At 36.0% G+C, this 14,553-nt stretch overlaps 1 pseudogene; it reads left to right on the forward strand.

Moving 5' to 3' along the window:
* Positions 1–3,423: 3,423 nt before the first annotated feature.
* Positions 3,424–10,395, forward strand: LOC109678141 (olfactory receptor 4F15-like; annotated as a pseudogene).
* Positions 10,396–14,553: the final 4,158 nt, after the last annotated feature.

The raw sequence follows: 14,553 nt of genomic DNA on the forward strand, positions 1-14,553 counted from the left end.
TTCTTGATCACAAGCTTGTATCATAAAGGGTTATCTATTTATTTAATGGGAATTTGAAGGGGTCTGTGTATCACAGACATGAATGGCTTTTGGGGTGGCTCTGGCAGAGTTCAGGAGTTCCTTCCTTGCTTTGCTGTCATGAGAGATTCTCTCTAAAGAAACAGATTCAACTTAGAATGGAGTGCTAAAAATTCAGTTATTTTGTCATTTCCAGCCTTATTTTTAATATCTTTTCTTGAAAAATTCATAATATTGGGTCATCCTCTCATAATTTATGCTTTTCTTTTCATCATTTTTGCAATTGTATTTAAAATATTTTTACTGTTTTTATATTTAACTTTGGCTCATTTTTACTCTTCTTATTTCAGTTTTGCTCAGTTAAACAAATATTTACAGAGAGTCTAATATGTGTCATAAAATGTATAAGTCATCAGGCCATAGAGAAAGCTAATGCACCATCTCTACCTTTGTAAACTTCTATCCTGTAGGACAAAGAGAGAGAAGTGGAGAGCTTCAATGTCCCAAGATTACTGAAGTGATAATGGTATCCACAAGATACTGTGGGACTATGAAGAGGTATGGAGAGAGCAGCAGGGGTTTTCAGCCATTGATGCACAGCAGAAAGACTGTACCCACTTTCAAAAGTACTGAGACTCTTGGCCACTTCTCTGAGAGTTTGAGTCAATCAATCTGGGTTGGATGCACTACTTTTTAAAATCTCTAGTACCATTCTCCATTCTGCACTTAGTGTTCCATTACTACTAAACTACTATAGTGGGTCAGACATGCTGAAAATGTTGCACTTATTCTGCCTGCTGTTAATTCTTCTTTGAATTAATCCTGCCTTCCCTCATTCCCATCTCTAAATCCACACAGTTTTGACTGTTCATACATTCCAGTCATTCTGACTCACTTCAGGACATCAATGTACAAGTCAGAATTGCTAGACAAAATCACCACGGGTGAAATTTTCCATTTCAGTTGTGTTTCATCCCCAGTGTCTCATTATAAGATTTTTCTTTTGGTTCTTTTTACCAAAACTATTGGATTTTAGGGACTATTCCCCTGACCACATGAGCAAAGTTGGCAAATCCAGGTTCTGCAGTAGCACCTGGTCATTATTTCCAGTGGTGTTAATTAAACCCCTTTTTGAATTCTTCAGCTTTTTATATAATAGTTGTTGCATAAGCCAAAGGTCAGTTACCCAAGGATCCTAATTATCTGATTATGCTGAGCTTTCAGAAATGGGAACCTACAAAGATTTGCAGATGTCAAGTAAGTATTTGGTTGACCTTTGAGGAGGCGTAGGAACAGTTCATGTCGGGAAATATTAAGGGCCATAGTTATGGAGGACAGCACACAACAGACTGGCATTTATCTGTTAGTAAAATGTGTCAGGATTTAAGAATGAATCTAAAGCTATGGAAGGGATTCAGGGTCAGCACAATGTCATGCCTTTAGCACAGGTGAGGAATTTAGAGGTTCAAATGATGCTTTAAGGAATTTTGTCATTAACCACTTTTGTAAGACTGAAGAGAAATTAATAACCTGCAGAAGTTAAAAGTCAGGACCACCTACTGTAATTTAGTTCTGTATTTGCAGAAATTAAAAGGAAAAAGCTCACTATAGGATGGTACTCTGTGACATGTCTTGGGATGCAAACCAAATGACAGACACAGAATTAGGAGAAGGATGGCTGGTAAAAATAGTCTTTTTGAGAACAACCCTGGCCCCACCTTCATGACTAATTATGGACTGTAATAATTTACAAGGTTAATGCAGAAAAGTTACAATGGTATTTTCTCATGGAAATTAATCATTCTGCTCTGATCTATCAATTAGTTCTTTTTTTTCTTCTTCCACCACAATGTAAACTAGATGTAGATAAGGTTCAGGGAAAATAAAAAATTTAGGAATCTAGTTGACATTAAGAAAGGAAAGGATAATTTAATGTGATTACTTAATTCACATGCAGTAAGATTTAAAGAGAGTCCTTGATAATATCTTCATTTTTACTTATACAGAGAAAAAAGAAAAAAGAAGCAGAAAGATGAGCTGAGAGCAGGAAATAGGTTTTGTGCTATCAGAATGATAACATATGGAAATGATACAAAAGGAGAGATACTGAATTCTTAAGTTGCATGTTGTAAATAATTTAGACATACCCCTGTTGTGGACTGGACCAGGAATTCTGTTTATGCATTTTATTTGTGCGATTTTATTTCTAAGGCACTCATTTTTGGTATTTTCTTCAATTCCATAGTTTAAAATGAATAGCAGTCTGTTCTGTGAGAAGGACCAAATTCATTTAATCTGCAAAACAAATAATGGTGTTGATTGAGAGAGGAAAATATTAAAGTCATGTTTGTAACTTTAATGGTATTTAATTAAGAAAGAAAAGAAAGGAACAAGGTGGATGAAAGTGTTTGAGATGATTTAGCTGAGATGTTCTTTTAGAAAGAGTTCAGGTTGCTCAGAGATCCCTGAATACTCTTTGGGGCGGGGCTACCATCCTCTGTCCTTGTGTGTTCACAGGAGCAGCTTTTGTCTTTTAGACTTTGCAGACACAGTCTCTCGTTTCTGTGTCTTCTGATATTCAGTTCTTTGCCTTAGTCCCTTTCCTCTTTTTAGGTTACCTGCCAATTTCTGGAGTTTCTACTTTCTGTTTCTTGGTACAATTCCTCCTTAAGATGTGTCTCGCAAAGGCTGATTACACTCGGACAGTACTAGACTTTCTGAGTTTATTTGGCCTTTTCTGCTATCAAAATTTCAGGTTCTCAAATACCTGCTGCTGCTCCCAGAAAGTGATCAGAAAAATGATGCACACAGGCTGGGAGACTTGTCACTTCTTATTATCTAAAACCTAGAGACATTCAGATATTAATTCCCAGACTTATTTCCTAGATGTCTAGGTAACTTCTGTTTTTGTCTAACAAAGTAGAGAACACATTAGCTATAACCAAGTTCTTTTTTAAAGGTGCGAATTCTGGAATGTTTATAATTCCATGAAGAGTGCAGTATAGATTTCTTGTGTTCCTAGCAATATCTACTTATCAGTTATTTAGAAATATTTCTCCTTTGACTTGCATCTGAATTTCCCCCTCAACTGTCTATTTGCTGTCAACTTATTTATCACCTGTCTATTTATTTACCATCCATCCATCATCCATACACCCATACATTTGCTTGTGCATTCCTCCCACAAACACAAATAAGAGGCATGCCATGTAATGAGAATGGTACTGGGCAGTCTGAGGAAAGAAGTGATATAAAAGATTGACTGTTCCCCAGAGGAGCCCATACTTTAGTGCAGGATTTTTTTTGATGTTGGCGTCATTTAAACTTAGGACTGGGTATTGCTTTTCTTGTGGAGAGCTGTCCTGTACATTGTATGATGTGTAAAAGTATCTTAGCTTGTGCTAGATGCTGGTAGCACTTGCTCAGGTTCCCACAGTTGTGTCAAGGGTAAGTACATGTAGACATTGCCAAATGTCCCCTGTGGTCTATAATTTTCCTAGTTGAGAACCACTAGATTATGACAGATTTAAAGAACACAATTTTCCTGCACTGTGATGTGTCCTCCAGAAGAAGTGTGCACATATTGGATGCATTTTAGATCTATTCTGCCTCTGATTCCACTTACAATCATTACTTATATACTTCTGTAAGGAAGTTCTTAGTTCAGTCAGAAAAGAATATATATTTGAGGAAAGAATGGATCAGAACTCACAATGACTTGGTTTTCCCTACAGTCACTTCAGTTATTCCACATGGAATCTACCAGAATCTCCTGGTTCATGGAAGTTCAGCTGCAATACTAAGATGACTTGATTGCTGCTTTTCCTTTCATGTAGTTTCTATTGAAATAACTTTCAGAGCACATTTAATAGAAATGCTGTTCACAAAACTACTGCTGTGTGTGGTGGTTCATGCCAGTAATCTTGGCTCTGGAGAGTTTGAAATATAGGATTGAAAGTCCCAGGCCACCTTGAACTATATAAAGACCGAACTCCAAAGAAAAGAATACCAACCCACCCCCCCAAAAAAACTGAACATGAAAAATACTGAAACAAAAACAAATTTAAAAACCCTACTCATTAAATACTAAAGCTATTCAAAATGGGCAAGTATCTAAAATAAGATGAATTGAACTGACATTTGTAAACAGCTCAGTAAAATGGGTTTTTCTTTTCTGCTTGCCTATGCTTTTATTTTAAATAAGTTTTATAACATTTTATTGAGGCTGGTTGCTTCTGTGTTAATAGTTTTTAAAGCACAGAACTTCTATGGTTTGTTTATGCCAGATGAAAAAATGTGCCAGTAGTTAAAATCAATTAAATTTGAGTATGAGATGGTTATACTGATGTGAGAATTTTTGACTAGGAGAGTCTAACTTTTCATCATTTTAGTATTTTGCCATTTACTTGCATTTTTGATATTTTTGATTGATAATTTCATTCTACTTTATAGAGAAACATATGTTAATTTTTAAAAAAATTCTGATAATGTGCAGTTTCCTCTTTGTCACTGAGTAAAATTTCATTCTATATAAATATCACATTTTCTTAATCCATTTGTGGGGCATCTTGGCTGTTTCCTTAGCTTAACTATTGTGAGTTCTGATGTAATAAACATGGGTGTTCAGGTGCCTTCCTTTTTTGTAACCTGACACACGTTCCTTTGGGTAGATCCCTAGGAGTGGTTCTCATAGCCAGCATGAGCAGGTCCCTTGACCTGACTGGGAGCAACTGGGGATTGAGAAAAAGACATGAAGATAGGCATATAGAAAAGTATGATGTTAGGTGGGTCCTGCACTTCTGATGAGAGATGTGGCGACCTCCTCTGTCTTCAAGTGCATTTATTTATACGCAAGTATGGGAAAGCAGGATGAAGTGTAGTTCTAGTTCTCATGGGTCCAGTTGCATAGCTGGAGGAACAGCACAGCTGTGGTATGTTGTTATTTACTGAAGACTATACTGACTACATCAGCATGTCTTGTTTTCTTTGCAAGGCAGCCTTGCTGAACCTTGCCTCCCCTTGGCTGGGTCCATGCCTATAGCCAAGAATCCCCTTGACAGAGCAATGCTCATGCCAAGGTCTATTTCCACTGCCTCAGTCTCCCTACTTGCTTCATGTCAGTGTCTTGTCTTCTTAGCACAAAGAACTTTGACATGGACTTGCACATGTCAAAGTTTTTTCTCAGTCTATGTAGTTACTGGTCTCCCACATCTCCTCCCTTTGTATTTCTTAAACATTCTCAGTGCAGACTGGTGTTTAGTTCAAGGAGTTGTTTTTGGATTGTTCAGCATCTGACTGAAAAAATACAAAAGCAGATTAGTAGCAAAATTTCTATTCCCATAAGGTACCAGAAGGAATGTTTAAGGACACTGAATGGATTAAAACCTTGCAGTTCATCTGATATAGTTTTTGCCATGTTCAACAGGAGAAATGACCTAGTCAGATGCTCTCTGCATGGCCAATATCTGTTGTCTGAGGTGTTGCAAATTCAAGGTATCATTGCTGTTTTCCCAGGCTCCCATTACATGAGTTTTGATGCTCTGCCAAGGATACTCTGACTCATTGTAGGGAGCAGTAGTGATACAAATATGCTGGAAGCCCACATGACATAGGAGGTCCTCTCTGAATTTTATAGTTTATAGCTCATCCCTCACAGTGAGGAGAGCCGCTGCCAGGGTGCTTAAGCAGACAAATTTTTTTCATTTATAGACACTTGCTGATGAAGGGCATATGTTGTATTTTGAATGAATGTGTTGACAGAGTGGGCATTTTATTGCTCAGTGGCATTGAAGCCCAAGAATTTCAATTTTTATCTATGTAATAGGTGCCCCTCCACAGAAGAGCACTCTTCCAGGTTGGCACTATAGGAAAGCACCGTTGCAATGAGCTGAAGCATAATGGGACTGAAGTGGACTGCACATGTCAAAGTTTCTTCTCAGTCTATTTAGTTACTGTTCTCCTGCAAGAGGTAATGCTGGATTGTATGGAAAATCTATTTTCAGGTTTTTAAGAAGTCTCCAAACTGTTTTCCATAGGGTTTTTTCTAGCTTACATTCCCACCAGCAGTTTATGAGATTTCCTTTTTCCCTGCATCCTCACCAGCATTTATTGTCATTTGTGTTCTTTATTTTGTCATTTGTGTTCTTTGGCTATTCTATTCTATTGTGTTCTTTAGCTATTCTGTTGTGTTCTTTAGCAATTCACAGTAGTAAGGTGGAATCTTTATGAAGTTTTGATTTGCATTTCATTTTTTCTTGTGGTTTTTAGCCATTTGGATTTATTCCTTTGACAAGTCTCTCTTCAGTTCATTGGGTCATTGATTTTTGGGGAGTTTAGTTTTTTGAGTTCCCTGTATGTTCTGGTTATCAGTACCTTGTCATATGTATAGCTGTCAAAGATTTTTTCCCACTTATCTTCAATTTAGAGACCATTTCTTTTGTTGTGAAGAAGCTTTTTAATTTCATATAGTCCCATTTGTAGACCCTTTCTCTTAGTTTCTGAGCTGAGCTGCTTCAGTTCTACTGAGGAAGTCACTGCCTATGCCTATAACTTCCAGTGTATTCCCTGCTCTTTGCCGTATGAGCAAGGTTTCAGGTCTTAATATAATATTATATTAAAGGTTTTTAATACTATTATTAAAGGTCTTTTTATATTACATACAGGTCTTTAATCTACTTTTAGTTGATATTGTACAAGATGATAAATATAGATCTAGTTTCAGTATTCTGCAGGCAGATATCCAGTTTTCTCAGCAACATTTGATGAAGAGACTGTAGTTTCTCCATGGTATGCTTTTGGAGACTTTGTCAAAAATTATGTGGGTGTAGCTGTGTCAATTCATATCAGGGTCCTCTATTCTGTCCCGTTGGTCTTCATATATGTTTTTGTGACATTACCATGCTGTTTTTATTGTTATGGGTGGGTGGGGTTCATTGTGGCATTTACAAAAGTTGTTACAATATTTTGAATACATCATACTTAAGTTCACCCCCTCCACCATCCTCCTAAAACAATTCTTGAAAAAGGAGGAATGGCCACCTTAAATTCACATAGCACAGTATTTAAAGGATATTTTAGCCTTTGCACTTATTAATTTCTGCTTTGTTCTACTAGCACTTGCAGTGGGTACTATTTCCTGTGGGACTGAGGCTCACAGCTTTCTACCTGCTGGTAATGAATTACTTCTTTTTATTGGCTAGGATTCCCTTCTTACAGCTCCTAATATCTCTTTATTCTATAGTTTTGTGACCAAATGTATATTTTCTGCATCAGTACTGTTCATATTTTTGTACATTTATTTTACTTTTAACCTGAATATAAATTCATTTCTCAAAGTGCATTTTAAATTTATACCATCAATATTATGGCACAAATTATTATATTTTCATATATTACTGTATTTAATTTGCTGATAATATAAACCTTGAGTACATTATTGTGCAAGATGTATTTTGTATGATTACTTTTGTTTTCAGTTATTTATATAATTACTTATTTATAATTTTTCAAATATATAGGTAATCTTGGCCCCAAATAATTAAGACAGCTAGACAGAGAATATTAACACAATCATCTAATTTAAGTCAATAAAATTCTTGACAGAGATAAACAAAAAATTTATGAAGAAAGTTTATTATGATAAAAATTAGACAAAGTTGGCTCCTGTGAATAGGGACCTTTTAAAATTAGCATATAATAATTGTGATATTTCTATACATACATGTAATGTACTTTGACAATATTCCCCCTTATTACTTTTTCTTATCTATCCACTTTAAAAAATTTTAATAGGTTTTATTATTCCATTTTCATACATGCATATAGAGTACCTCGTCCATACTCATACCCATCAACCTTTCTTTTGTACATTTAGACTCTTCTTTATTTTCTTATGAATGCTCCAATGAAATGAAGATGTCACTGTTTCCCAAAGGACAAGTTGATCATACTTCTGGAAATTTCATGATGTACCATTTCAGTGCCTCCAGAATCTACCTCCTCTCACTATCTCTGCTGTCTGGTCCAAGTAAACATCATGTTTTGCATCACTTCTTGCTCATGATAAAAAGTGCTTATGACCTATCTTCCTGCTTCTCTCTGACATGCTGCATATATTCACAATAAATCAGTTGGAATGACCCTGGAACAATATAAGCTACATTTTGTTGCTTTTCTTTTCGAAACTCATTTGGTTGTTCTCTCATTCAGAATAATCATAACCAAAGTCTTTCTTATGGCCCATGAGAACCTGCATGGTCTTTGTTCTGGTTACCTCTCTATCCTAATCTACTAGACACTTATCCCTTGCACCCTCTATCTTGTTAACCTCATGGTAGCTCTCTAAGCATCCAAATGAGATTACCCTTATGACTGCTCTGCCTGGAATATTCTTTTCCACAAGTACCTTAATAACTTGTTCATTTTGTTAGATTTCTGCTCACTCAACTGGTTAGCAGGTTTTATAATAGAAATCCCAATATTGCCTTACTCTTCTTTGTTCAATTTTTCTCCATAGTAAAACTACCATTTGACCCTCCATATATCTTTACTTATGTATCTATATTTTAATTGTCTACTCTCTCTGTCAAGTGTAAATCTATGAGGATAGAGACTTTTGCCTATTTTGCTTTTGGCCATTTTCCCCATTTTCCTGGCACATAATGGGGTTAATTAATAGATAAGAACTATTTCAACTCAATCATTAACTGAAAATACTTTTTATTTTTTAGATCAGCCAGTATTCATCACATGTTGGATGGAAAAACTGTGAATAAAAATGTAAAGAAGCAGTGATTTGTAGCCTTGTTGTTTTATAATCATATGGAGGAAAGTAGACATTTGTTCAATAAATACAGTACATTAAATTGGATGTAAAAATGGGTAAAGGGGAAGATGTGGCAGATGAGGTGCCATGTGGTTCAGATATAAAAAGAGTGAATCCTACCTTGAGAAGTGTAAAATAACAACCATTTCTGGCTTGGATAGCAAAACCAGAGTCACAGGATCTTACAAATCTGTGTCATGCAACACTTTTTGTTGTCTGGTGTGTGTGTGTGTGTGTGTGTGTGTGTGTGTGTGTGTGTGTGTGTGTGTGACTGGCTACTACTATCCAGAGAATGGATGGCTAACACTGATCACAGCAATGCAGAAAGCTAATATACAGTGCTCTTTGTCTGTGATTCTTTCAGGGGCTCTAAGTGTGCCAGCCCACTGGATCAGTCTCCATTGTTTGTGTTTGCAAGCCCAGTGGCAACTTATTCACCATACTCTGGTTCAACAGCATTAGTGGTCAATAGAATGCCATTTGATTTCTGTGAAATGCCCAGGAAATTTTTGACTTCGTGATTTATACACTTTTCCCTAGAGGGCATATATATAACACTTTTAATATGAATTATCTCTTTTTTTTCTTTTAGGTAAGATGAAAATGAACCTACCAAATGGGCCATAGAATGGAGCAAACCACTCTGTAGTGATTGAATTTGTGTTCCTGGGACTCTCCAATTCTTTAGAAATCCAGATTTTTTTTTTGCTTTTCATGTCCCTTCTATGTGTCCAGTTTGACAGGAAACCTCTTCACAGTTGTCACTGTTACTTTTGACTCTTACCTGCATTCCCCCATGTATTTTCTCCTGGCCAATCTCTCTGTCATTGATCTGATATTTTGCTCCATTGCAGCACCCAAGATGTTTTCTGCTTCTCAGGAAGCAGGAGGTCATCTCCTTTGAGGACTGCATCACACAGATCTTTAGCCATGCAGTAGGGGGCACTGAAATGGTGCTGCTGATAGCCATGTCCTTTGACAGGTATGCAGCCATATGTAAGCCTCTCCACTGTCTGACCATCATGACCCCACGAAGGTGCACTTTAATTTTCATGGCTGCCTGAATCATTTGTTTCATTCACTCATTGGTCCAGATGGTTTTTGTTGTAAACTTGCCCTTCTGTGGCCCTAATGTACTGGACAGATTTTACTGTGCCAGTCCTCTGCTCATTAAACCTGCTTGCCCAGACACATAAACTGGAGTTCTTGGTCACTGCCAATAGTGGGGTGATTTCTGTGGGAGCATTCTTCTTACTCATCCTCTCCTATATCTTCCTTCTGGCCACCCTTCAGAAACACCTACTGGGAGACTAATTCAAGGCTCTTTCTACTTTGTCAGCTCATATTACTGTGGTGGTTCTATCTTTGGTCCATTCATTTTTTTCTATATGTGACCCTCTCCTTCAACCCTTCTGGTTAAGTTTCTAGCCATAGTTGATGCACTTTCGATTCCTTGTCTAAATCCAGTCATCTACACATTCAGGAACAGAGATATGAAAGTAGCAATGAGGAGATTGTTTTATAAGACACTTGGTTGCAAAGAAACTACTTAAGTGTCTTGGTTGAAATGAATGTTCAAGTGACCACTGGAAGTTTATAATTGCCACATCATTTGAGAAGATAGTTTTTAGTAGGCATCATTCTTGGCATTCTCAGGAATCCATCACCTATGTTGAGGTATATTTGTTCCCACCAAAGACTGCATGGCAGTTTTTTCTGAAGAGAAAGATGGATATTTATATACAACATATAGAAATCAAAGTGTGTATTAACTCTTACTTTTTAATTCTCAAAGAAATGTGCCAATAGCTTTGACATATATGAGTGGTATAAATAACTTTGTTTCTCAAAATAACTGCACAACTATTTTCAACTTGTCTGGTCATAAAGTCAGTATACTTTTTAACACCACACTGCATCATCTGTACATCCAACATCTCCCTTTTTGCTAGTTTTCCTTTGTTATCCTAGACTTTAGTTCTGAGGGAAAAGTGACTGTCATCTTTAGGGTTTGTGTTCACATACACATGTAATCCATGTACCTTGCTTTTACACTTTGTTCCATATGTGGAAAAATTTAAGCAAATACATCAGGCATGGACAGATGTTCCTTAAAGGGCTAGCTTGTAAATATTTCTGTCTACCTAGGATACAAGCCTATTTTTCATCCACTTGATTTTGCTGTTGTTAGTGTAGAAATAGCCATAGGTGACACATGCATGAATGACCATGACAGGGGAACAGTAAAACTTTATTTAAAAAAACAACAGCAATCCAGATTTGACCCAATGGCTATCATTTACTAACTCCTAAAATGGATTGTGCCTCACAGATAGATTTACTGGTTTTCTTAAATATCAAAGTATTTGTTGTCTGTCAGGAGTTTAAAATGAAAGACAATTAATGTTGCAAGGAGTAGTTTACACTTTCTAAAGATACTTGAATTTAGGACCAATGTATCTGTGACAAGCATGTCAGGAGTGCCAGACACCATCAGGTTAGCCTCTTCCCATCCAACATCTTTCTACAGGTATGGAAGACTTGAGACACATGACAACAACTTGCCCAAATTCTTCTATTCATCCCATATCTTTCCAGGGTTGGTCCTGAAAAAATGACCTGTGGGTAGCAAACAGAAGGTCAGCATGCCTCAGCTCTGATAAGGGGACAATTTCTCTTCACTCTCCTAAACCTGAGTGCAAATGCACTACTAGTACAGAAGGCTGCCTGGCCCTGTTCCACCCTGAATCTCTGGGGCTCAGGTGGAGGTGTTGAGCCCCAATAACAAAGTTCAATGTGTTTCTTTTGTTCCATCATAGCTCTTTTTTCCACTTTTCTGATGATTGATATACAAAAGGAAGCAAGCTACTCAGGAAGCCCTGGAAGTGGGGGAGGAGGAGCAAGACATAGTTAGGGAGGGTGAGGAAGGGTTGCCAAAGGCCTGGGTAGAGTGGTCTGGATCATCTGTCACCCTTCTGAATGGGAATCCCAAAGTACCTCTTGTGTAGGAGTGTCCTTGGATTTGCTCCAGACCTCACTGTCCCCTCCAGCCATGTTTATGGCAGAGGCAGAGATGATAATAATTTACGACCTATTTCTTTCTGGAGGAAAATTTGTCATATGGCTTTGCAGAGAAGATTCTACCATATCTTCATAGTGCATTATAACATGTGGTAAGATACCACATTTGAAAGGACAAAAAATGTAAAATACTTGAGTAAGATTGTATTATTACATTAATATTATTGAGAGTATCTGCTTTCCAGGATGAAGTGATTCATTCATTACTGTAGTCTTGATTTAATCCTTTATAATTTGTGATGATTATGCTTTCCTTTTTAATGAAAAAATTAAATGATGAAAGGCAGTATATTATAAACAATATTTGCAGTTAAAATATAGAGATTTTGATCCCAATAGCACAAACTAGTTTGTATTATCTTCAACTCTCTGAAATAATAATAATAAATATTTTTTTAGATAAGGTCCCACTATGTAGCCCAGGCTGGCCTCAAATTCAGGATCTTTCTGTTCAGCTTCCTGAGTGCTGTGATTATAGGCATGAACCACCCCTGACTTCAATTCTTATACAGGATACAAAAAGAAGGGAAAATGGAGGAGAATGCATAAGGGAGAATAAGAAAGAGTAATAGAGGGAGAAAATATGATCAAAGCACATTATATGAATATATGAAAATAATGAATCTCTTCACTTCATATAATTAATATATACCACAAAAGGAAAGAGTTGGTAATTGAACTCATGTTTTTTTGAAGATAATTAAGTGAAAGGATATTTGAAAAGGATTTATCAATTTAAAAATTAGCCTGGGTTCCTTTCCTGGACTATACCAACTTTTTGTAGTGTATAAAGATACAAATAATGCATTTCATCTTCTAATTTATGGATCACACATTAAATTCATGTCCTACTTTATCTTCCTTATGTTTCACATATCTTGTGGTATACCTCCATGATCTTGTCTTTCATTTTATTTTGTTGTGTGCTTTCATTGCTTTTTGTCACCTGAAGAATTGAAGATTTAATACTTTATTTCCTTTTTGAGCTCATTGGTAAAAATAGAAATGCCTAATATTTACAAAGTATATACCAAATGTCAAGTGTTACTTATAGTTTTACCATCTTAAATCCTTGAGGTAGATTACTTTCACCATTCTGATGTCACAGATGGGAAGATGAAGGCACAGAATTCAAATATCTTGTTGTAGGTTAACAAACATTAGATTTGTATTTGAACCAGACTGTCTGGCTCCAGACTGGATTCCTGATCATTGTATCATTTTCTTCTCATAAAATAGATTTAATATTGATGCTGGTGAATATGAGCTACCATTCATCATTTAGGGACCATAGTCTATACTATTTTCCTCCCTATATTTATATCAGTGTCTTGATGATGGCTAATGAATCATTCTATGAAAACATTGTGAAATAATATTCGACCACATGGAAAGTTGCTCCCAGATTAATAAGTGAGGAAGGAGGAAACAATACAAGATTTCAAATTTGGTCTATTTTTAAATGCTGTGAATTTAACTTGAAACATTAATGGTAATATTTCTTTGGTGAGGAGAATATAGATGACTTTTACTATCTTCTTGCACTTATCTCCAAATTTAAATTTGCATTTCATTATCCATTTATTTAAAATTTACAAACAAATTTATGTACACTGTGTACATCCATACCTTTTAAAATAGCCAAACTGAATTAACATATGCATTATCTCACATGTTTTTATCATTTTAAATAATTTAAAGATTATGACAGTATTAATCATAGCTAGTATGTTGTACAATAGATCTTGAACCCATTTTTCCATCTAACTGAAGCTTTGTATACATCCATCCAACCCATCCCACACCACCCATAACCTGAATACCATCAATGAATCTTCCAGTTCTTGAATTATAAAATTAATAGTTCTCATATGTTCATCTATTTCTTTCTTGAAATTTATTTTTCCTGCACTCTGGTGTTTGTGACCGTCTTCCTTCTGCTGCTGCATGTCATGTTCCCTTATATATCTTTTACAATCCAGCTTTGGGGGATGTGAACTGATTTAACTTATGGTTTTCTTTGAAGGTCTTTTTTCCTCCATTGAATTTGAAGAATAACTGCTGCAGATGGTAATCTTGGTTGGCAGTTACTTTCTTTCAAAGCTTGAAATATATTGTCTTATGCTTTTAGGGTTTATGCCAAGAGGTCTGAGGTAATCCTATGTTTACCTGTGTAAATAAGTTGTCATTTTGCCTTGTAGCCTTCAATATCAGGTCTTTTTAATACCTCCATGGATTTTTAGGGTTGGTCTCTTGATTGTTTTCTGGAGTTACTGAAGGTTTTAGTCAGGCTTATTTATTTTTTCTTTATTGACCTTTGAGTGCAATCATTTTCCTTTTTATCTTTGGTACCTATCTTTGTTTCTTCTATTTGATTTTGAGTACTGAAGAAGCTTTCTACTGTGCCTTAAAAATTTGATTTCTTGAACTTTTCATTTCCAGTATTTCATTTTTTTTCAGAATCAAAGTTTTCTTGCTGAATTTCTCATCCATGCTGTTGTCTTTCTTCTCTAGAACTTCAATTGATTTTTGGCTTAATTTATGTGTTTGAATCTTTAAGGTCATCAAGAATTTTAAACAGTAAACCTTTCAATTCTTTGTCTGGAATTTCAGACACATCAGTATCTTTA

The sequence above is a fragment of the Castor canadensis genome, chromosome 2 (assembly GCF_047511655.1).
Source record: "Castor canadensis chromosome 2, mCasCan1.hap1v2, whole genome shotgun sequence".
NCBI lineage: Eukaryota > Metazoa > Chordata > Mammalia > Rodentia > Castoridae > Castor > Castor canadensis.